Source organism: Lissotriton helveticus, chromosome 1_1 (assembly GCF_964261635.1).
Source record: "Lissotriton helveticus chromosome 1_1, aLisHel1.1, whole genome shotgun sequence".
Classification (NCBI taxonomy): domain Eukaryota; kingdom Metazoa; phylum Chordata; class Amphibia; order Caudata; family Salamandridae; genus Lissotriton; species Lissotriton helveticus.
The window spans coordinates 711,469,410-711,493,794 of NC_136057.1; the positions used below are offsets into that span (position 1 = coordinate 711,469,410).

The 24,385-nt window shown below is 44.9% G+C and overlaps 1 long non-coding RNA gene across 3 annotated transcripts in view; it reads left to right on the plus strand.

The window, feature by feature from the left end:
• Positions 1 to 24,385, plus strand: part of LOC144770569 (uncharacterized) — a 123,729-nt gene that overhangs the window by 14,023 nt on the left and 85,321 nt on the right. The window contains exon 3 of one of the 3 annotated variants that reach the window (XR_013598930.1): positions 832 to 1,059. The exons of the other annotated variants lie outside the window; for them this stretch is intronic. This is a non-coding gene — a long non-coding RNA (uncharacterized LOC144770569). The remainder of the gene's footprint in view (positions 1 to 831; positions 1,060 to 24,385) is intronic. 3 annotated transcript variants of the gene reach the window in all.

A 24,385-nucleotide genomic window follows, 5' to 3' on the forward strand; every position in this document is an offset into this window, starting at 1 on the left:
CCGACAACTGGCGCAATTTTAGCTGCCTAGCGCCAACGCAGGCACCATTGTGTAAGGGTGCCTGTGTTGCAGACAGGATGTTTTTTGTATAGAATGCAGCACACGTAGACAGAGTAAGTAACGAGGAGAAATAAAGATATTTCTCCAAGTTACACCCCCTCCTCCCCCCCAACGGGAGGTGTATCTTTTTGGCACATTCCCTGGTTTACCAGTTCTGGTAAAACTGGAAATGCATCAAAAATAATGGAAATTGTGTGGAAACACCCTCTCAAAGCCCACGGAATGCCTCCCTGGTGCAGAGAAAGGCAACACAGCGATTTGCCCTGTATTGTTTTACTAAAGATTTATGAAGTCACTCAAAGCCGTGCAAGGTGGCCTTGCATGGCTTCAAAAATCTCTTTTTTGTGTTGCGTCCCTCTTGCACCACGTTGCATTGTGTAAGAGCGACGTAACAGGTCTTGTAAATATTCCCCTATATTTCTACGTGGAAAGGATGTGGTTTATAAATGATGAGTTTTACATGTAGAATAATATATTACATTTGATGCCTTTGTTAGTTCAGCATTTTAACTGCCAAATGAGGGAGTTAGAATTGTTCTCAGCGAAGGCACAAACAGCACAAAAACACCTCACTATTCTTCCCTCTAGTCCTGCGCCTCAGAACCCTCTATTTGCATTCTCTTGGCACCTGCTGTACCATTCTTCTGGTAAAAGCTCTTTTGACCTCTTTTTACAGTTTTATATAGCGCAAACTCGACCCAAAGGTTTTGGAGCGTTTCACACGAATACCAGTTACATTACACAAGGACATATTCAATTTTGTTCTTTTAGGTGATTGTACTTGATTTGCCTGGAATCACCGGATGGTGAGCCGATGTCGAGACCTGAACCTGGTTCCCCAGTTTCACAGTTACCAGCCCTGTCCATCACCCATCATTTGTGTACCTAACCCCTCCTTACAGTTACATGTTGAAATATCGAGGGCAAAAATAGTGGCCCACCATCTATCTTGGCCAAAAGAGCAACTACCACCATATTGGGAAGTCAAGTTTTTTTTAGGTAAGTATACTTTTGCAACCCTCAATGTCTATGTGCCATTAAAATAAATGTATCTTCATTGTATATAGAAGAGTAGTTAAATGTAGTAAATCTATACTCAACCAACATACAGTTACCTTCTCAATAATGGGGTATTCAAAGACTTTGGCCACAATATTTTGGCAGGTAGATTAATGTGATCTTAAGGAATTTTGGGGCCCAGGGTAAGCCATGTTTTGGGGTCCACTGTTCAGAACAACTTTAGATTTATTACTTGTTATTATTGAATCCCTGCCCTAATAAGGCCAAATAATGTTGATTTGCATATCATACTGTGAAAAACGGGATCACACAAAAAAACTGAAAGCTCAAGCTACTTGGTATCTCCCAGCCAATTAGTACCAAATGAAAGCTTGGGCTAGCATTGATTAAATCCTCTTTTTATGTGCTTGGAAATAGTTTATTTTCTATTTTTAACAACAATTTATATGTGTAAAATATAATAATAATTCACTGTCTAACCAAGCTGTTTCTTCCACTATAGAAATAACATAGTAAGGAACACTTCGTTTATGTATAATGGGCAGTGCAAAATGTTAAAATAAGGTGTGTGCAAATAGAACTTGAAATTATAACTTAATTGCATTTTTCAAGAAAAAAATGTAATTGTAATTTATTTGTTGAATAGCAGTAATGACAAACACATTTCCCTTGGCATTCTCGCTGTAGCATTGAAAATTAAAGCGTTGTTCTGAGGGTTTTCACTGTAATAATCGTTGAAAGTGGTTAATTTTCACTTTAATTCTTACCTCCGCCTTGCCTTGTAATATTTAGAGTTAGTTAGAGAGGTAGAAAGAGCTAGCGACAATGAGAAAGAAATGTAGGGAGGAGTGTGGGGGTACAAGATACTGAAAAAAGAAAGAGGTGAGGTAGAAAGAGAGGTGAATTAGAGACAGAAGCCTAGAAAGGCAGTGATGAACAGGTAGAGAGGAAAAATAGGGGCATATTTAAAAGGAAGTGTCGGAACACGGTGTTAGCCTCCTTGGCTTAACAATATAGTGCAGCCCTGCGATTCCCTCTGCGCTGAAGCTAATTTAGCCATCTAGCGCCAACACAGACACCCTTGCACAATAACGCAAGGGTGTCTGCTTTGCAGGGGAAGATTGTTTATGTGCAGGAAGGTGTTTATTTCCTGCACATAAACAATCTGAAATGGCGTTTTGTAACTTCTATGTGTGCTGCTTAATGCAGCACACATAGAAGTTGCACAACATAATTTTTTTAATGATTGTTTATGTGTAGAAAGTGACACCTTCCTTCACCTCAACAATCAATGGCCTTTTGCTGTTCTTATGTGTGCTGCACAACAACGCAGCACTCATAGAAACAGCAAAAACTAGGAGAAATTAAACATTTCTCCTTGTTGCGCCAGGGTAAAACCAGGTTTTCCCTGGTCTTAATGTTGGCGCTGCCCCATGTGCCACCCTTGTAAATATGGGGCAACAGCAAAATCAATGGGTGTTGCAGTGAAATGCCCACCACAACACCCATTGCCCGCACCTTTCACGCTAATTACAGCGTGAAAGGGTGCCTTATTTACAAGGCAGCGTTAAGCCACATTAAGTGGCTTATAGCCTCCTTGTAAATAAAGCGATACAAAAGGGGATGATGGACGGAGCGTTTGAGCAAATCAAACACTCACCCCCAGTCAACTGATCTGGGTTTAATCCATCACCATTCTTTAGCTCACTTGGCCACCCCAGTTCAGACATGGCAATATGCAAATCTGTTCCCATGAGGTACAGGGTCAGACTGATTTGCATATAGCCATGTCTGAACTGGGGTGGCTGAGTGGGCTAAAGAATGGTGATGGATTAAACCCAGATCAGTTGACTGGGGATGAGTGTTTGATTTGCTCAAGCGCTCCGTCCATCATCCCCTTTTGTATCGCTTTGTTCGCCCTAAGTGTGGCAGGGTATGCTCAGACGTGAGTCCCTTGCTCACTTGGCCACTGGATTCAAGATAGCCTGGCTGATGAGGATTATGAATCCAAAACCGGTCCCAGGATGCTTGTTTCCGGTCCAGGGAAGACATGGCTTGGCAGTTCGGGCTGGACTGTTCCCATGAGGCACAGGGTCAGACTGATTTGCATATAGCCATGTCTGAACTGGGGTGGCTGAGTGGGCTAAAGAATGGTGATGGATTAAACCCAGATCAGTTGACTGGGGGTGAGTGTTTGATTTGCTCAAGCGCTCCGTCCATCATCCCCTTTTGCATCGCTTTGTTCGCCCTAAGTGTGGCAGGGTATGCTCAGACGTGAGTCCCTTGCTCACTTGGCCACTGGATTCAAGATAGCCTGGCTGATGAGGAATATGAATCCGAAACCGGTCCCAGGATGCTTGTTTCCGGTCCAGGGAAGACATGGCTTGGCAGTTCGGGCTGGACTGTTCCCATGAGGCACAGGGTCAGACTGATTTGCATATAGCCATGTCTGAACTGGGGTGGCTGAGTAGGCTAAAGAATGGTGATGGATTAAACCCAGATCAGTTGACTGGGGGTGAGTGTTTGATTTGCTCAAGCGCTCCGTCCATCATCCCCTTTTGTATCTCCTTGTAAATAAGGCAAAGACGTTATCACCAGCACAACATCAGAAAAAGTGACATTGTGGTGCCGATAGGGGCTTGTAAATATGCCCCATAGAGAGAGACTTATAGAGAGAGGTGATGTAAAATGGGAGTGATGAGGTAGAGAGAAGGGCAAAATAAGAAGTGCGGTATAGGAAGGCAAATCAGTGAGAGAGAGAAAGGTAGAGAGGAGTGAAGAGTAGAAAAATAGATAATAAAAAGAGAAATTAGCTGAATTGGGTCTGGTTGAGAATGAGGTGAGGCTAATGCAGTGGTAGAAAGTGGTTCAGCTAGAGAGAGTGGTGAGGTAGAGAGAGGTAGAAACCATGACATGAGTTAGAAATTTGTATAAAGGAGTGCAATAGAGACATGAGGTGTGAGGGTGAGCTGAACTAGAGAATGAGGTACAGACAAAATAGGAAGAAAACAGCATTAAGTGATAAAGGAGTAAGTTAGTGAGAAAGTGGAGTGGAGGAAGGAACAAAGAGGAAACAAAGAAAGGTGAGCAGGAGAGGCCAGGTATTAAGGTAAATCAGAAGATAATAGAGTGAGAAACAAATGTAGGTGAGTGAGATATGGATAGATATACGGCAAAAGAATGAGGCAAACAAATGCAATAAAATAGAGGGTGGTACTGTAGAGAGAATGATGTGTGAGAAGTATAGAGGGAAGGAGGCAACGAAAGGTAAAGAAATGTAAAATGGAGAAAGGTGATGTAGAAGGAGATGTAGATGGAGTAGCGATATGGAGCAGAGATACAAGTTAGTGAGATGTAAACACAGTGGTGTGGTGCTCAGAGAAGGTTGACGTTGAGGAAGGCGGTATAGAGATAAATATCTAGAGGTAGGAGCAGAGAGCAATAGAGAGTGAGGTTAGGCTGTAAACGGCAGATAGGTAAGGCTGGATAGGGACAGATATATTGACAGAGAGGTGATGAAGATATGGACAGTAGTCAGATGATGTAGAGAGAATGGATGTGCAATTAGAGTGGGAGTTGACAATCTTTTCTGTAAAAAGAGCTACTTCTTATTGATGAAAATAGTCCTTAGGCAGTGACATTGACAATTGTTGCAGTAATGACCATATCAGAGACAATCACAGTAGTGGCTATACCAGGGATCTCCAACTGGTAGCTCAAGAGCTACTGGTTGCTCACCATACCCCTGGAAGTAGCTCCCTGAAGTTCAGCCCAACACAGTACTTCATTCAGAGGAATGTCACGAGATTTCCTTAGAGTGTGTTAACCAAAAATGGAAAATCCATCTGTGATAGAAAAACACGTATTTTGAGAAACTAACATGCTGATGTGTGAAAACACAATGATTTAAAGTCCAAAACATATTTAGGCTACTCCTTGAACGATAGCTCATGCTGACTTGTAGAGGTGTATAGAGTTTAGCATTTCCTTTGTGCTAGTGGACACTTACTGTTATTTCATTAGTCATGTGGAGGCATTTCACTATGATAAACTTTTCCTGACTTTGCTGTTAGTAACCTCATCTTATGCGATGGGTGGTTTGTGTTCTACTATAACATTGAATTTTAAATATCTTCTAGCCAATATATTCTATCCAGCATATAGACTACTACACTGTTGCAAAGATTCGTATATAAAGTTAAGTATATCTTTATTTACGTTCTTAACACCACATATATTTATCTTGATGATAAGTAAAGTCCACATTTGTAAAGCGCACAATCACCCGTAAGGGTCTCTAGGCGCTGGGGGGCCGTCGGGAAGATTAAGCGAGCTATTGCCCAGAGTCACATGGTGCTGGGCTAACCTGCCGCCGGAGCCGGGGATCGAACCGTGGTCCCCAGATTCCAGCGTCAGTCGCCCTGGCCGCGGCGCCACACCTCTCCCACAATGTGGAGCTTAGAATGGTAAATCTATATTTAACTATATATGTACCTACATGATATTGTGTAAGTTAATATTCTGGATGTAATATTTTGGCATCACTCAACATTGTGGTATTATTTAATATTGTGCAATACATCTGGGTGGCCACTACTAGTAATTCTACAAGGTGTAGCCACCCTCTCATCCCCTCTCAATGACAAGCCTTCTTTCCCTAATCTAAATACTCTCCAGGATCGTTAGGGCAGCCCGCCTGAAGCTGACCTTTTTTTGCTATTTTAAAATAGTGACTCAACCTACCTGACTTGGGTCTTCAGGTACTTGGTGGAGGGGAAATCTGGTGGGTTCATTTTTTGTTGTTAGGTCCTTTCCCATAATATTGAATCATATTCGAGAAAAACTGCCCAGGTTTTCGTTTTCCAAATTATCCAGGTTTGGCAAGTTTGGTGCTGTTTACATGACTGATGCGCAGCACTCTGTGGCCCAATTTGTCTTTCTCTTTGCTTTTCTGATCTCCCCCCTAGCCAGGGATTATGTTGTTCAACAATAGTTCTGGGGTACATTTTTGCCTGTGAGAGTGGTTAAGGGGCACCTTTAGTCGTGGAACTCCTTATCGCTGTGACATGCCCAAAGACACAAAAGGGAGGACTGTGATATATTCCTTTTCTCTTCAAAAATGGATCTCAAATTACGGCGTGACCACCTTTTAGCTGCTTCTGTATCTACTTTATGTTTTTGATGGGCAATTACAGTATTCTGTATAAAGAAGGGCAGTATACAAAGCTCTGAGTGCACTCAACCTGTAAAAGTACTGAATAAACCTCAAAAGATCACAGCATAATTAAGTGTAATTGCCTTTTGTGCCTGGTGTTATAACGAGTTTTGGGAGGGGGTAGTTAGTAATATTATTAAGTAGGCACATGGTTAAAGTCACTAGTCCACCATCCAGGCTCCCAGCCTGTATTCACCGGCATCCCTCCACAACTTAGAGGCATATTTACAAGGCTATTGTGCCACCGGAACGTCACTTTTACTGACGTTCCAGTGGTGTAATTCCTTGCACCATATTTACCGAGTGGTGTTAGCCCACTTTTTGAGGCTTGACTCCACTTTGTAAATATGGTACCCATTCACAGCAGGTATCTGCTTGAAAGGGGCTTGCAATAGGTGTTGCTGTGGTTGTTTTCCCAGAACATCCATTGCTTTTTGACGCTGCCCCAGATTTACAAGGATCTCTAAATCTGCGTTGTAATGGTACCGCGCTGTTAGGGTTTCGTTGAAAAGGATGTTACCCGTCTGAAAGATAGGGTAAATTGAAATATCTGCAGGCCATCAGTCATAACTCCTGAGAGTAATACATTGGCACCACTAGGTTTGGGCTGACTGTTAAAGCTATGAAGTATCTCAGTGCTCTACTGCAATATTATTTGACGGCATTATGATTGATTGGTGGTAGCTGTGCATAGATTAATCCTAAATGTTTTTTCTCCGGACACAGCTGTCTGTAAGGCCTGTTCTTACTTAGAGGCATATTCATCAAATAATCACACAGCACTGTGCTGCAAGCAACCTTGCTGCGCTGTTTGAGAGGGAAAGGGCAGGGATGTGCAGTACTTAACAATATATGGTGCATTCATGTCATTTCCCGGCACAAGCAACAATGTGCTGCCAAGCACCAATGCAGGAACTCTTGCACCATGGTGCAAGGGTGTCTTCATTGTAAGCAGTATTGTTTTTGTGCAGGAAGGCCTACCTTCCTGCACAAAACAATCCCCTGAGGCATTTCCCTCTTATTATGTGTGCTGCAGAATATAGTACACATAGAAAGATGTAGTAACAAGGGGAAATAAAGGAATTTCTCCTTGTTACGACTTCCCTGGGGAGATGTAGCATTTTTAGGAATTCCCATGTTTACATCTAATGGTAAATCTGTGTGGATGCTTGGGAACACCCACGCTCCACCCATGGAATGCCTCCCTGGGGCAGAGTAATTTAACACAGATATTTTTGCTGCATTGCATTCCTCAAGATTTATCAAGCCATGCGAGGTGGCCTTGCGTGGCATGCTAAATCAAACTTAAGAATTGCGTTACTCATGTGCCCAGTTGCATGGTGCAAAAGTGATGCAAGCCTTTGAGAAATTTGCCCCTAAGTTTTTAACATATACTTAAGATGGACATCGCCTTCTCCACACACAAGTATTACCCTCGCAACTCATGCTATTGGCTCATTGATTTATTGTTCCCCAGCCTTTGAATTAGGAGAATTAGGACTAATTGAAATCTAAAAAAACACGACATCCTCACACCATAAGTTCTTTATGAATTGATGCATGATGTAAAGAAAGCAATCGTTATTTGTTTTATTTTTTCATTTTAACAAGTTTTAGGAAAACGTGTTAATCAAGTCTTCGGAATGTGGTATGGACCTATTGGATTTGATTATGCTTGTTTTACATTGTTCTGAATACTACTTCCTATTATTGAAGCATTCTTGGGCTTTTAGAACATTCACTGACTTCTGCATGCAGTATGTACATGGTCAACACTGAAGAACAACGGGGAGAAAAATGGAAATTATGGGTTTTTCCATGGCCATATATGTTTGTACCTTTTACTTACACAGGCAAGTAGTTAATTTGTGTGAGCAAGCCAACTATTAGAATTCTCAAAAAGTTGGTTTTCTACTCCATGGAGGTTTCTATTAACTATGGGCTGAAAATTCGTTCCGCTCGCGGAATTTGTGAATTATTGTCAATTGCGCGGTCCGCGAATCGTGCGAAATTATCAAAGAATTCGCAATTTGCAAGCTGGCAGATTTTTTTGCTTGGTCGCGCTTCAAAAATACAATCTCGCGCGCGCGGCTTTGACTTACCGTGATTCTGAGTTCGCCGTGTTGGTTTCCTTCCCGGTTTGCGTGAATTGCGCCATTTCGGGATCTGGCTCTGTGATCGCGCGAGACTTTTCGACAGGGAGTACGTCATAGCGGCACACCACCTTGCACTGCGAGAGTTTGAGAACGCAACCACGTCATAAGGGCCCGCGAGCACGCATCGCGAGAGTAAAAATTGCGAACACGTAGATGCGACGCGTAGCTGACTTCCGGCGGGAGATTTGAACAGCTCGCTTTCCCGAACTTGCAAAAATTGCAATTCTGCACAAGAAATCCACCGCAGGCAGCATAAACCTTCTGAAAATGATGATTTGGATCAGAATAACTCCTCAGATTGAAGGCTGCACTTTTTTGTGGAAGGAGTCCATTTATGGGGGGGTGGGAGGAAGGAAGTGCCCCAGAGTTTCCAACTTCCTGTTCCTGTCCAGCAGGCTCCTCCCAGTGCTTTGTCCATGTCCTGGTCACTTTTCATTTGGATCCGGAAGCATTACTTTTTGTGGCTGCTGCTGGATATTTGTATTTGAGGACTTTTTGTTTGGATCACTTTTTGATTACTTTTGGATTTGAGATTTTTAAACTAAGTTGGTGTTGTTTGTTTGGGGCATTGCAGTTGCTGCAACTACAATTTTTAAACTTTTTCACAACTTAAAAAAAAATATATTGTGGGTAGCCACAGTATCCACTAGGCCCAGGGTTAGTCATGGGTGCATGATACAACTGTTTCTGTGAGTTTTGTTGAACTTAAATATCATTTTGTCATGGAATTGAATAGCTCACTGTTTATATGTGGATTTTTTTTTAAATTTCGGGGTGCGTGTAAAGCCACACTAGCCAGTAGGCCCAGGGTTACTCAGTGGTGCCTGGACCAAGGCTTTCTGTGTGTTCTCTTGATTTTAAACACCATTTAGGGCACGGATGGCATTGATTGTGGTGATTTTTGTGTATTTGTTGATTTATTGGGGTGTTGTTGGGGCCTGGCCATGTGGTTGGGGGCCATTTTGAGGCCTGGTCCAGGCAGGGCCTGGCCATGTGGGTGGTAGTCAAGGGGCCATTTTGAAGCCAGGCAGTGTGCTTTGTGCCATAGGCCTGCACCCAGTCTGCCTTGCTTTCATCCATTATGCCCAGGGGTACTCAGTGGTGCATGGACCAAGGCTTTCTGTGTGTTCTCTTGATTTTAAACATCATTTAGGGCATGGATGGCATTGGATTGTGGTGATTTTTGTGTATTTTTTGATTTATCGGGGTGTTGTTGGGGCCTGGTCATGTGGTTGGGGGCCATTTTGAGGCCTGGCCATGTGGGTGGGGGGTCAAGGGGCCATTTTGAAGCCAGGCAGTGTGCTTTGTGCCATAGGCCTGCATCCAGTCTGCCTCCTTTCATCCATTATGCCCAGGGGTACTCAGTGGTGCATGGACCAAGGCTTTCTGTGTGTTCTTTTGATTTTAAACATCATTTAGGGCATTGATGGCATTGATTGTGGTGATTTTTGTGTTTTTTTCGATTTTTCGGGGTGTTGTTGGGGCCTGGCCATGTGGGTGGGGGCCATTTTGAGGCCTGGTCCAGGCAGGGCCTGGCCATGTGGGTGGGGGTCAAGGGGCAATTTTGAAGCCAGGCAGTGTGCTTTGTGCCATTGGCCTGTATCCAGTCTGCCTCCTTTCATCAATTATGCCCAGGGGTACTCAGTGGTGCATGGACCAAGGCATTCTGTGTGTTCTCTTGATTTTAAACACCATTTAGGGCATGGATGGCATTGGATTGTGGTGATTTTTGTGTGTTTTTCGATTTTTGGGGTGTTGTTGGAGCCTGGCCATGTGGGTGGGGGCCATATTGAGGCCTGGTCCAGGCAGGGCCTGGCCATGTGGTTGGGAGTCAAGGGGCCATTTTCAATCCAGGCAGTGTGCTTTGTGCCATAGGCCTGCACCCAGTCTGCCTCCTTTCATCCATTATGCCATGGGGTACTCAGTGGTGCATGAAACAACTCTCTCTGTGTGGTCTCTCTTCTATTAATGTAAACATCCATTTTTGATTAGAAATAATTAAACATTTTATTGTTGGTCTTTCTGTTTTTGGGTGTGTTGTAATAATAATAAATGCCTAGGTGCAAATATTAATTGATGCACAACATATGCAACATTTATTTAATTGATGTTCCTCGGCTTCCTTTGCTTTTAGGTGCACAAAGAGAACCACGAATCATCCTCATCGTTCATCATCAGTGCCAGGAAGAAGTCCTGCTGCGGTGTGTGCACGTCACGTGACGTCACGTGTGGCCACAGACAACTCTGCAACTCATGCGACTGTGGCCTGCTATTCTGACATCTGAAGAAGATGGGTCCAAAGAAAGGTGGCGGTAGCTCCTCTACCAAGAAAGTTGCCAGTGCCACTGCCAGTAAGAAGGAGCAGAAGAAGCAAGTGGCGCCACTTACCAAGGAGACTGGTGTGCCCACAGACACTTTTTTGGGGGAAAAAAACCTACGCCTGCAGCAGCGGTGTCCGCCGGGGACCAAGCTGGGAGCAGCACCTCAGCTTCATTGGTCTCAGTGCCACCATGTCAAGTTAGGCCCAAGGCCATGAATGCTGCAGAGGCAGCCACTTTAATTGCTTAATCACCATCGACCAGTGATGTTGGCGTTGACTCATCGCCAGAAAGTAGCATCCAATCAACGCAGGGTGTAATTCATATGACGAGTGTTCAACCACAGCCGCAATGACAACCACAGGTGCAACAGGGAGAGGCGCAAGGAGAGGCGCAAGGAGAGGCGCAAGGAGAGGCGCAAGGAGTGGCGCAAGGAGTGGCACTGGCGCAAGGAGTGGCGCAAGTAGAGGCGCAAGGAGTGGCGCAATTAGAGGCGCATGGAGTGGTGCATGGAAAGGCGCATGGAGTGGCGCATGGAGAGGCGCATGGAGAGGCACAACTGCCCTCAATGCTTGTTCCTCCAGAAGTAGGGGCACATCAGGAAATCGAGATTCAAGCTGAGGTATCATCCGAGCAAGCCACTCCTCCTGATGAACCATTGTCTTCCAGATCCCCAGCAAGAAAAAGGTCAAGGAGGGCTAGTACAAGTTCTTCTTCAAGCCCCCTTCCTTCTGATGATCTCGATGTTGATTGGAACCCACCAATGCAGTCTGAGAGGGAGGCACGCCATGAGCCGACAAAGGTAGCTAAGCCTAAAAGGAAGGTTCCTGCAAGGCTTTCACTTATGGGTGATGACGACGAACAAGAAGTAGAAGTGGTGTATTCGGCTAGTGATGAACAGTCTGACGATGAAGACCCAGTCATCACAGTCGTCACTCCAGCCCCAGCGGGCATGCAGCAGACAGACATTTTTACCCTATTCCGAATTGCCGCTGAGCGGGATGTGGGCGGCGTGGCAGTGGTACCACCACCAACACAGGTAACTGCTACACCAACACAACCTACAGCTGCCATATTTTCTCTTCAGAAGGGCTTGCAGGGACCTCCATCCAGCTCGACCTTCATTTCTTCAAGTAGTGGTGCTGTAAATGTAAGTGCACAACAGAGTCAAATTAGGCCACGCCCATCCTCCACTTCATCTGGCAATGAAAGTAGCACCTCCACCACCACCACCAGAAATCTCAACTCCCCAGTTTGGGACTTCTTTAGTATTAGCAAAAAGGCGGAAATCCTAGTTATTTGTTCGATTTGTAAAACTGTAGTTAGTCGGGGTAAGCTTGGTACCAACTATGGTACTGGAGGCCAGAGAGGTAATCTCCAAAAACACCACACTATCCAGTGGGAGGCGCACCTAAGTAAGATCCGGGCAGCCCAAAGTTCAACAAATCCAAATGTATCCATTGATATTGCATCTGATGAACACGAGGAGCTGATCGTGCAGGGGGGGAGGTGAAGAAGTGACAGACATTTATTCTGGTACACACAGTACCCCTGGCAGCAGCACTGCAGTGGTAGCGCCCACACCCTCTACCCCAGCAACATCTATGAGGCACACTAAGGGTCTGGGAGAGACACCAATGCAAAAAAAGTACATCATTGAGCCTAACTGGGTTGAAGAGGTCTGGATCCTCCTCATCACATATGAAAACGGTCCAGACCACCATTAAAAGCATGTCTTGGTCGGAGGCGCCATTTGAACGCAACCACCCAACGGCACGTCTTTATAATGCAATACTGGCTAAAATGTTAGCGCTGGACCTTCTCCTTTCGTGGAAGGGGTGGGTTTTTGAGAATTTGTGGCAACAGTCTACCCTAAATGGAAGGTTCCTAGTCGGTCCTATTTTGGCCGGGGTTGCGGTTTCAGCACTACATCAAGATGTGCTGGAGGTGATTGGGGCAGCTTTGCAGAAGAGTGCTGTTCACACTATCCACCTGACAACATACATGTGGACCAGTTGCCAAGCCCTTGATTACATGTGCATCACTGCACACTGGGTCTCTTTTGCAGGGGTTAGAGAGAAGCTATCTACAGGTGTTGACTGTGACACCATTTTTCAAGCTACTTGGAAACATGCAACAGTAGCCATGTTTGCCATGGAGAAATCTCATACTGCAGTAAACATTTTGGAGGAGTTTAACAGTAAGGTCTTTGAATGGCTGGTGCCAAGAAAGCGCATGATTGGTTATGTTTCAATGGATAATGGCAGTAATATAGTTAAGGCCATGAATGATGGTGGCTATTTCAGAGTGCCGTGTTTGGCGCACAGTATTAACATTGTTGGTCAAGATTTCTTGAAAAAAGAAAATGCAGTCAGCAAGTTACTGACCACCTGATGAAGAATCTGCACACATTTCAACCATTCTATTAAGGCACGGAAGCAGCTGAGGATCATTCAACGTGACCGTAGAGTGCCAGTCAAAGGACTCATCCAGGAGGTGGCAACATGTTGGAACTCAACCTTCTACATGCTTGAGCGTCTGAGCAGTGCTTGGTAATCAATGAGTATGTCTTTGCACTGGGTTCTTCTATGAATGACATGAGGCTAGAGGTGGAGGAATGGGACCTAGTTAAAAGCCTGACAGACATGCTTCGTCCTTTTGAGGTCTTCACGCGTGAAGTCAGCAGGGAGGACTGTACTTTGGACAAAGCTATCCCATTGTTGCGCATGCTAGAGCACCAACTGAAGGCGGTGTCTTCAACGTTCAAAGATGATACGGACAAGCAAGACGCATATCCGTTGGCGGAGAGCTTATTAACCCGCCTACTTGACAATGCAAGGTTTAAAACAATACATTCAGATCAACATTTCATTTGTGCCACTATTCTGGATCCACGCTACAAAAAGGCAGTGGCCAGCAATAGATTCATTCCTTTTAAAGAAGCAGATGTTTCAAACTACAAACATTGGCTAGCTCTGTCAGCCACTCGGTTAAAAAAAAAGCGGCAGGAAATTAAACAAAACGCCACAAGTACTGCTGAATCAGCAGGCCATCTGGCGTCAAGGTCCACTTCTGTGGCCGAAGGCGGTCACTTTCCCTCAGAGCCGTTACCAACAGCAGCAACTGTATCATCATCATCCTCCTCACCTGTACCAGGCCCAGCCATAATATTGTCGGAAGCGGATTGGATAACTCATCAAGGGTTTGCTCGTTCCAGTGCTGATGGAAAGGCCACAGATGGTACGCAAAGTGGAACATCCCTGGATGGCCTTGAGTGGATGGTGCAGGCTTATCTGGATGATCCAACAGAGGTCTACATTGATCACAACCCATTGATGTATTGATTTGGGAAAGGGGGTCAATGGCCACTGATCACCAAGCTGGCTCTAAATTATTTGTCTTGCCCACTCGCAAGCGTGTCTTCTGAACGTGTTTTCAGAGCTGCTGGTGCCATTGTAACTTCAAAAAGGACCCGCCTCTCACCCAAAAATGTGGAGAGGTTAACAATGATCAAGATGAATCAGCACTTCATACCACCAGATTACAAAATACGTGAATCCACGCAGGAAGAAGAGGAGGACACCGACTTAGGTAGCGGAAGTTCTTCTCTGTTAGCTGACCTACTCCCGTTGCAAGTCACAGAGTTTGAGGACGAGCTCTATTTCCCTGACACCTAGGTCTGAAATACTGACTTCCTTTTTTTTCGTCCTTATTCACATTTTATTCATGTGTGTCTTTCTTTGTTTTGCAACTTTTACCACAAGAAAACTCTAATCACAACAATTCCATCACCAGCACTGCCTTCGTCTTATTTCCTTATTGAAGGTGCTGCTGTCTGCATTCCTGAAGTTCACAATTTTACAACCCAGTCATGCTCCTCTATCCTCCTCCTCCAGTCTCCCCCTATCCATTTCCCTCAAGGCAGATGGCTGGATTACGCAGAATCAAGAAACTGTCGCTTCGTAGACGAGTCCCCTCAAAAGAAGTGGGACTGGAATTACTGACTATATGCTGATTGCTGATGCTGACTGTTACTTCGGAAATTGACACGAGAGGCTGCCCTGTGGGGCTTAACTTTAAGAAGAAGATGCGGACAAAAAGTGGAACAGGTAATGAATAATAATGATGAGATGGCATGCACTGCAGTGGACAACACTGGCTGTCTGGCTCTGTTGAAAGCAATTGCTGTTTGTTTGTTGTGCATGAAATGAATCATATGCGTTCTGTTATTATTTAATCTTTTACTTTTACACACTAAATCTAACTCAAGTCTACTCTGGTTTTTTTTACCTTGTTTAATTCAAATTGTACTTGTACTGCAGGGGCCACTACGTTGTATTCTTTAATATGGAAAATGTCCTTGGTCTCACTGTGTGTAGACTGTGACTGCATGAAAAACATTGAGTTTGACAATATACCATGAAAATGATGAGTCTTGATGATCAAAGTTACATAATATCTTTATTCTTTATAATCACTCACTGGGATGGATGCTGGTTCCGCAGCAACCACAGCACCGAGACTGCCCTCATCGCTGCCACCGATGACATCAAGTCCCTGCTGGACAACGGAGAAACAGCGGGCCTCATCCTCCTGGACCTGTCAGCCACCTTCGACACGGTCTGTCACCACACACTGCGCACACGCCTCCACAACGCTGGGATCCAAGAGAAGCCCCTGGACTGGACCACCTCCTTCCTCTCCGGCAGAACACAGAGCTTCCACCTTCCCCCCTTCTGCTCCGAAGCCACGGAGATCATCTGCGGCATACCCCAGGGCTCATCCTTCAGCCCAACTCTGTTTAACGTCTACATGGCACCGCTTTCCCACGTCGCCCATCGGCACGACCTCAACATCCTCTCCTGCGCCGATGACACCCAGCTGATACTCTCCCTCACCAAGGACCCCCACACCGCCAAAACCAACCTTCACGAAGGAATGAAGGCTGTTGCTGAATGGATGAGGAACAGCCGACTGAAGCTGAACTCGGACAAGACGGAGGTCCTCATCCTCGGATCCAACCCTTCGGCCTGGGATGACTCCTGGTAGCCGACCGCACTGGGAACTGCTCCAACACCCACCGGCCATGCACGCAACCTAGGGGTCATCCTCGATTCCACCCTCTCCATGACTAAACAGGTCAACGCCATCTCCTCCTCCTGCTTCAACACCCTCCGCATGCTCCGTAGGATCTACAAGTGGATCCCCACTGAAACGAGAAGAACAGTCACCCAGGCCCTTGTCAGCAGCAGGTTGGACTATGGAAACGCCCTCTACGCAGGAGCCTCGGCCAAACTCCTGAGATGGCTCCAACACATCCAAAACGCCTCTGCACGCCTGATCCTCGACATCCCTAGCCGCAGCCACATCACACCCCACCTGAGAGACCAGCACTGGCTCCCAGTCAACAAGAGGATAACCTTCAAGCTCCTCACCCATGCACACAAGGCACTCCACAAAACTGGACCAAAGTACCTTAACAGACGACTCAGCTTCTACACCCCCACTCGCCAGCTCCGCTCCGCTGACCTCACCCTCACTACAGTCCCCCGCTTCCGAAGAGCAACCTCAGGCGGCAGATCGTTCTCCCACCTCGCCGCCAAGACCTGGAACACCCTCCCCATCCACCTATGGCAGACCCAAGACCTGCTGACCTTCAGAAAACTCCTCACGACCTGGCTTTTCGAGCAGTAGCAGCATTCCCCACCCCAGCGCCTTGAGACCCTCACAGGTGAGTAGTGCGCTTTACAAATGATATGACTGATTGATTGATTGGATCATCATAGTCGGTTTACGGAATAACTATGGCCATTTCGTGAGTGGCAAACAGGTAAACAAGTCAACAATAACGACAGCAGAACTACATGTCTGTCTAGTTGTGGTATGGAGTGGTCGAGCCAGTGTAGTGTTGTTATGCCAGAGTCCCGACAGCAGTTCATGTAAAATTGCAGGTATGTGGCTTGCTGCATACAATTAGATATGCTTTGTCTGTTAGTGTCAAAGAGGTATGCTACATCAAGGTTGATTCACTCAGTGGTGCCTGCCTTGACCGTCTGCATGGCCCTGGCCTGCTGTGTGCTAATTATATTACTATCCTTGAAAAGGAGACTGAGAGTACGCACTTTAGAAATGATGCTTGTTGTATGTAATACTGTTGCCTCTGAAACTGAAGGTGTTATTTTTGCACTACACACCATACCTTATATTTTTTCTCTTTGGTGTTTTTTTAATATCTCTTCCTGTTTTTCCCTCAACAATTACAGGCCGGCTTTTACCCTGTTGCGATGGGAAAAACAATCATTAACTCAGGCTGACCATTAGCAAACCGCAATTCTGCATCCGCCAGGCAGGCAGTGGACTGTGTGTCCGGTCGCCAAGATTGATCAACGAAGCGTCAGATGGAATGGAGTAGTAACGCGAATAAGAGGAATGGCTGGATGCATGCAACTTCCCAAATTGAACAGGACAACTACAACATACAGTTACAGTATCCTCTTCACTTCTCCTTATCTTTTAAATAATGTTATTGTTGTGAACTTCTATGAGTGTGACTCTGTGCATTTGTTTGCTCTCTGCTTCAAATTCATCCCTCCAGCTCTTTGATAAGTTTCTTTGCTATTTCTAAAAATAATTTAATGTACTAATAAGTGTTTATTCTCTCTGAGGGCAGATAGGCAAGTGAAATTGCGTAATTACTGCAGCCCTGTACTGTTAAATAATGTTTCTTCATAGTTAGTAAGTTGTAGTAAGTACTACTTTTCAGTAACCTAACCATTCATTTAGCAAACAACTTCATGCATGCAGTAGTGCACTTCCTTTAATTCCCTTAAAAGATTTATGGATATCTTTGTATCCAAAGATTTGTTTTTCTTCATTTGTTGTTTGACCATGCTGTGGTTTTTTTTCCTCTCTCCACAAAACTTTCCCAAAAACCCCCATTCCCATCCAATTTTCAAACCTTAACCCTCTTCCCCCGGGCTGTGTGGTTTTCATTGAGGTGTGACTAAATGACAACAATAATTCCACACACTTGCTGGGGAGGATAAGGTCAAAGCAACAGAAAATCAATGTCAAGGATGATGAAGGAATCCGAGGATATACTCTTACTGTGTACTGTACTATCTATCGTACTGTTCTAATGCTACGCTCAGGCCACTCAATGTTTCATTTCCTTTTTTTTCATATGCTGCTAGTGCCAGTGTGTACCACTACTACTACCACCACCACAGCGATGACATTTCATCTGTCCAGGATTCCAGAGCCAACCTTAATCGCCATTTGCCATGCACCCAGCCCTGTGCCTAGCCCTATTCTCAAACACGAATCACAGGTAAGATAAGCATTTTGGGGTAGGAAGAATAATGGAGTAGGAGGAGAGGAGAGACTGACGGTAGTACTAGTAAAGTAGTAGGACAATTGAATTCACTAAGTCTGTCAGTGGCACTTTTCTACAAATATGGGCGATTAGACAATTTGAATCAACCAGCCAGTTAAGTTTCAGGAAAACAAACGTACAGTTGAGGTAACCCCCCCCCCCGCCTCCCCAACAAAACAGTAAAACGCGTGTGCTATGTTTAAGTTGAAAATGAATAATTATTTACACCCTAACAAAAATAAACTATCCCACAAGACCCGACCCACCCCCCTCCCTAACCGCAACCAATGTTCATGAAATGTCACGAAGAAAAGTTCCAAAACCCCAACGCCTAATTCCCACGTCCCCAAAAGTCTTTAAAAAAGGGGCAAGGGACAGTCTCTCCTCTACTTCCACCGGCGGTGTCTTTTGGCCAGGTGGTCACGATGCTCTCTGCAGAGGTCCTTGAGCAGGGTTTTCAGCCTCGCCACCTCCTGCTCAAGGTTGGACACTCTGAGGGTCAAGCAGTGCAGACGAGCCTTGCACCTGCTGTGGGGGGCAGCTGATTTTTTTGCTGCTTTGCGGTGGCGGGTGGCTGCGGGACTACGGCTCCATACCGCTGAAGGCTTGCGCTGACTGGATGACCCAGGGTGGGGGGAGGAGGATGCAGCTGTCGTGGATGTTGATGTCGACTGCGACTGCATGTCCTCCTCCTCCTGGGCCACCAGCTGCCGATATTTGGTGACAATTGCCTCCAGTTTCCGTTGCCAAGCCCGTCTAGCCAACTCCTTCCGTGTTAGTTTGGAAGGAGCATCTATATGAAGAAATAAAAACATACTGTAACCAATGCTCTTTAAGATTAACACAAAATAATTCAGCAGAAAGTTGTGTCACAGTAGCACTAGCAACTTGCAAGCCCAGTACATAACATTTGGGGCACGTATCTATCTAACCTCCCACTTCGTCGCCCTCTGCTCTAACATTAGTGGGAGTTTCAGGAATTCTACTAGCACTATATGGACTCACTACATTAGACTCAGACAGTACACAAGTCTTCTTCTTCTCTCTTGTTTAGCGAAATTGGTACGCAAACTTGTAGAAGCCGGCATAATGCCAGCGCAGTCAACTTGCACCCGAAAAAAACAGACGCAAGCCATGATGACACAGACTTGCGTTACTGTTACCAGTCCAGTACATGCAGGTGGTGAAGCTCTTACTTTTCTATTACGGGTGGCACTGGCCATACTCTATACAAGGGCTACTGCTTAATTAATTTAACTTTCACCCTGCCCTGCCCTTGACTACTACAAAATGAAAATGAAAAAGATAATATGATCATCTATACCTTCACAGGATATTTGCTTACATATGGGATGACATTTAGGTGCTTTGGTTTTGATTGAGTGAACACCCCTAGGCAACAGATTAATGACAGAGTGGTTAAAAAAATTATTAACAGAGGTAGTGAGTAGTCACCGTAATCGCCGGATATATGCTGTGCTTGTAAACTACTGTTACTAGTCATGGTAGTATTCTGAAAAATTACAACTTCTACTTTCCTCGGCTTTGCTACTCTGGCACGGACGTGAGGTGTTACATGCTCTTTAAAGTAACACTCTTCATCCAGTGACCGTCTACTCTGTCTACTACATACACCTATGCTAACTATGAGAAAGATAACATCCAGGCAGGCAGGCATCCATCCATTCAAAGTAAATGTCAATCATTCTTCTTAATGTCTGACTCTCAACTGGACAAACCTTACTTTTTCTCACCGAAAAACAACCTTTTGCTTTTTTTTTGTAAAACGCCAGCCATGCATCCGTGCTTGACTTGCATTTGAATTTGAAACCAAAGGATATATTGCGCACACATAGAGTTTCTGTTTCACCCACCCAGGCAGTCCTCTTTTCTTTCTCCTTCCACCCATCCTTGCTTCAGCCTTCAACCGGCCATGCATCAGACCATGCATGAGATTCCCAGCCACCTCGGGCAGCATTCAAAAACAAGTATCATTCTTTGCCAGTCATTCATTTTCACTCGCTCGTCCTTCCTTACACCCTTCTTTCCCTTTTCGTTCATCCCATCCATCAAGTTCATCTCTGATCTGACTTGGCTTCTTGATAAGACTTTCACAGCTGAGTTGAAGTCAAATTTAGAGGAGGCCGTTGGTTACTCGTCAACTCCCGCCGCTATTGCTAATGAGAAGTCAAGGGTGACTGTCTTTTACCTGGTTGACAAAAACTTAGTTCTAAATTTGTAAGTCTTCTTAACAGTAAAGTGTATTTGTACTCTACAACATATACACCCCTGCAGAGAACCCACTCTGCAATCTCAATAAGTAAGGAATATAATAGCTTACCAATGCCCGCCACTACCGAGGCATCCCCCACAGCAGTTCCGGCTGGCTGTGGCACCGCATCCGACCCTGGAGTGCCCACCTCCGTGCTGGCCCTGGCCCTGGTGGTTTGCTGTGCCGATGGTGTTATGCCTAGAAAAAACATTTTATATTTTTAGATGCCATATACACAACTCCCTATTTTGTCTAGGAATGAAAAAAAGTTACTAGTACTACATAAACAAATTTTATAATTTGTGACTCTAGTCTAAACAAAAAAATTCACTTTCTTCAGGGAAGGGTGTTTTTTATTTATGCTTAGCCATAACATTTGATGCTACACTTTTTGACACAACTGATGAATGCTTGCTTTTTAACACGCACCATTTTTCTCAACAGACAGAAGCTTCCCTTCTACGAACAAGAGCAAGATCATCATCATTTCTTAGTTGGAGTCGTCAATGATTCATCCCCACCAAGACTTTAAGTTCCAACCAGGTGAGGACTCTCCCACAATTAATGTGTGAAATCAGCCACTTTTCAGTGATTCTCCGTTTGATATATGACATTGATTTTAATAAATGTTTTTATATAATGCACAATTTAAATTTTTACAGAGTACACACAGAGCTACTTGTTTCACTTTTAATAAAGCTTTAAAACTTACTTAGACTCTGTGGTTTTTGGTCATGAGTGAGTGAGCGAAAGGGTTTGCAATTTGCAAGCATGAGTCGGTGACTCTGAGAGATCGGGACTCTGACTCCATAGTCTTATGTTCTCTGGGTTGTATAATCATTGGGGATCATTGCTGCATTCGGCAGCAAAATAATTACTCTCTGACACACTAGCTAGTCACTAAGGAGATTGGGGGTTCAACTTCTGGTATGACTGAGGTATGTGGAAAGTCTAACTGCGCCTATTATAATTTATAACCAATGCCCTATTTCTTGTCCATAGTTCTGTATGTGCAGAATAGTCCCTGCAACAGTAGTAGTAGGTCCTCCTATCCAATCAAAAAGTAAACTAGTATCTTATTCTTGGTGATACAAAAGGGGATGATGCACGGAGCGTTTGAACAAATCAAACACTCACCCCCAGTCAACTGATCTGGGTTTAATCCATCACCATTCTTTAGTTCACTCAGCCATCCCAGTTCAGACAAGACTATATGCAAATCAGTCTGACCCTGTGCCTCATGGGAACAGTCCAGCCTGAACTGCCAAGCCATGTCTTCCCTGGACCGGAAACAAGCATCCTGGGACCGGTTTCGGATTCATAATCCTCATCAGCCAGGCTATTTTGAATCCAGTGGCCAAGTGAACAAGGGACTCACGTCTGAGCATACCCTGCCACACTTAGGGTGAACAAAGCGATACAAAAGGGGATGGCCATTGACATTTTATTGTTGGGAATTGTCAAAGCATAAACATTTAGAAGACTTCAATAGACATTATGGACAACCCAGACAACTGCACTCAGTGCCTAGAGCTATTGCTGAATAGGAGTTTTGTTTAACAGTACACCTTTTGCCAACTGTGCAAGCTTAGCTAGCTACACAGACAGACTAATAATAATGTAGTAGTAGCACAGAGAGTCATAGTAGAGGCAGGATAAGAATTTAGAAACAGTCTACAAGAAGATCAAAGACGATTTAGGAAACAATAGAATTATGAGGAACGTTTGGAATAAATAGGTGCTGTAAAAGATAGGGAAGTATAATTAATAACATTAACACATAAACTTACTGGGGCCAGCAGAGGAGCCCTCGGCGGACCTATCCTGGCCTTCCTTTTGTTGTTCCTGCTCCGCCGGCGCCGCTACCTCCTCCTCTGTCCTCTTGCCCCTATAAAACATTTCAAAATAACAACAACTAATTATTTCGGGAAAATAGACAACAATTGCAATAAATGTATTGACCTATATGGTGTGGTCTACTAGGATATTAGTATTGCTGGATTCGCAGACCGTCTACTTGGAAAGTTATGTAACTCACTAAACCAACTACAAAAAGGTTCTACTAGGACTGGCAGGCAGCACTTCGCAGCACGCGAAGTGACAGACACAGCCCGTCATGATTGCAGACCACTAAAAAGTTTCCTACTAAATAACCAGTCATAATATACTCAAACTATCAATCCACCACCACTATCTCTTGGCAGGAGTACAAAAGGAAGGACTGGACTTGAGTCTCTAGTGTCTAGCATTACGCAGTTCTGTAAAGTAATCACTCATACATAATCACTCAGGCCAATGAGCACAAAATTGAAACCAAGAAAGCATAGTAGCACCGCAAGTGAGCAGGCGAGCACCTGCAATCACAGAAGCTTTTGAAACATAATTTACCTGCAATGTAATCGGCAGCATTCTTGCTCTTCGGAAAAAAATAAATTGCAATATCATAACACAGAGCAGGAGAAAGCAAAGTAGTGATTAAACACTAGCTACTACTACTCACCAAGGCCCGGGATCCCGACTCCAAGCAGGTCGAGCAGGTCTTGCTCCCAGTCCATGATGTCGGACCACTGGTGCGTCGCCTGGTTGTAGGTGCGCCGGACCCCAGACTCCCGATACATGGCCTGGCACACCTTCCCCCATAGCTGGCAATGCTCCCGGAGCCTGGAGCCGGCACCGGGCCTGCCGCCTGCCGCGACGGTCTTGGGGAGGTGGGGCTGGACAAAGAAAGCCAGTGCGACCACCTCCACGGGCTGAAGATCTCCCGGGCTACTACTGCCTGCCCCCTTAAGCGCCCACAAGGGAGCCGAGTACGGGGTGCGGGACCCTTCCCCTTCATGTTCTTCCCGGCTCCCTTTGCCATGGTCCTGGGCAAGAAAGGAAAATAAAATAGGAAATAAAGAAGAAGGAAAAAGTAAATAAAAGAAAAGAGTTAAAAATAGTAGTTTTGAGTAACCAAAAGTAGAAAAGAAACACAAAATATAGATGTAGAAAAATAAAGAGATAGATAATGAGTAAAAAAAATTAAAACAAAGTTCAAAGAAACAAAGGATTGCAAAGATTAAGGGAGGATTGAAAAAGCATGCCCAGAACCATAGCAATGAATGTAAAACAAGATGGGTGCGCCCATTGCGACCATGTGGGTAAGTTCACGCGATATTTCCCCCACGAGCAAGCAAAAACGGACACAAACACGTAATTGCTGCCAGCACGTAGGAAATGCACAACGCGAGCATGCAACTGGCGGCCGGAAACGGAAATACGCAACGCGAACACTGAAAACAAGAATGCCACGCCCATGTACGGCATGGGTAACTTCGCGGTCGCCGCGCTGAAAAAAAACCCCGCAAACACGCAAAGCGCCCCATGAACATACAAAAATAAAAAAATGCGTACACTTTCGCGGATTTTGCGGACCGCGAATTCGCAAATTTCGCCCATAGTTAGTTTCTATAAGAGTATGTCATGTACAGTGGGAGGGGAATTGGCACAAGCATAACGAGGGTATGAGAGAGTACTCATTTTACTCGGCCACCCACGACCTTCACACATGGCTTGATTATACCTTATGTAGCTTGTCACTCATTACCCAGACCACCCGAGCCGCCTTGGTGGGTAAAACTATATCCATTGTGCATTAGAGATTACACTTTCCTGAGGCCGAATCCCCACACCAGTACCCACATGGCGCTTGAACCCTAGTCACTTAGAGGACGGAGTTTATCATGCAGCACTCAAATACGCCATAACCCATTATTTCTCTGAAAACGCAGGCACATCCTTCTCTACGGGACTGGAATGGGAAGCTTTCCAAGTGGTAAAAAGGGGTACACCTCCATGGGAGCTTGGCAACAGATCCATCGAGATTTACAAGACACTGAAGATAGACTGCACACACTTGAAACTAGAGTATCTCGAGACCCCTCGACTAAACCAGATCTCCAGGACGCACGCATTAAATATGCGGAATTG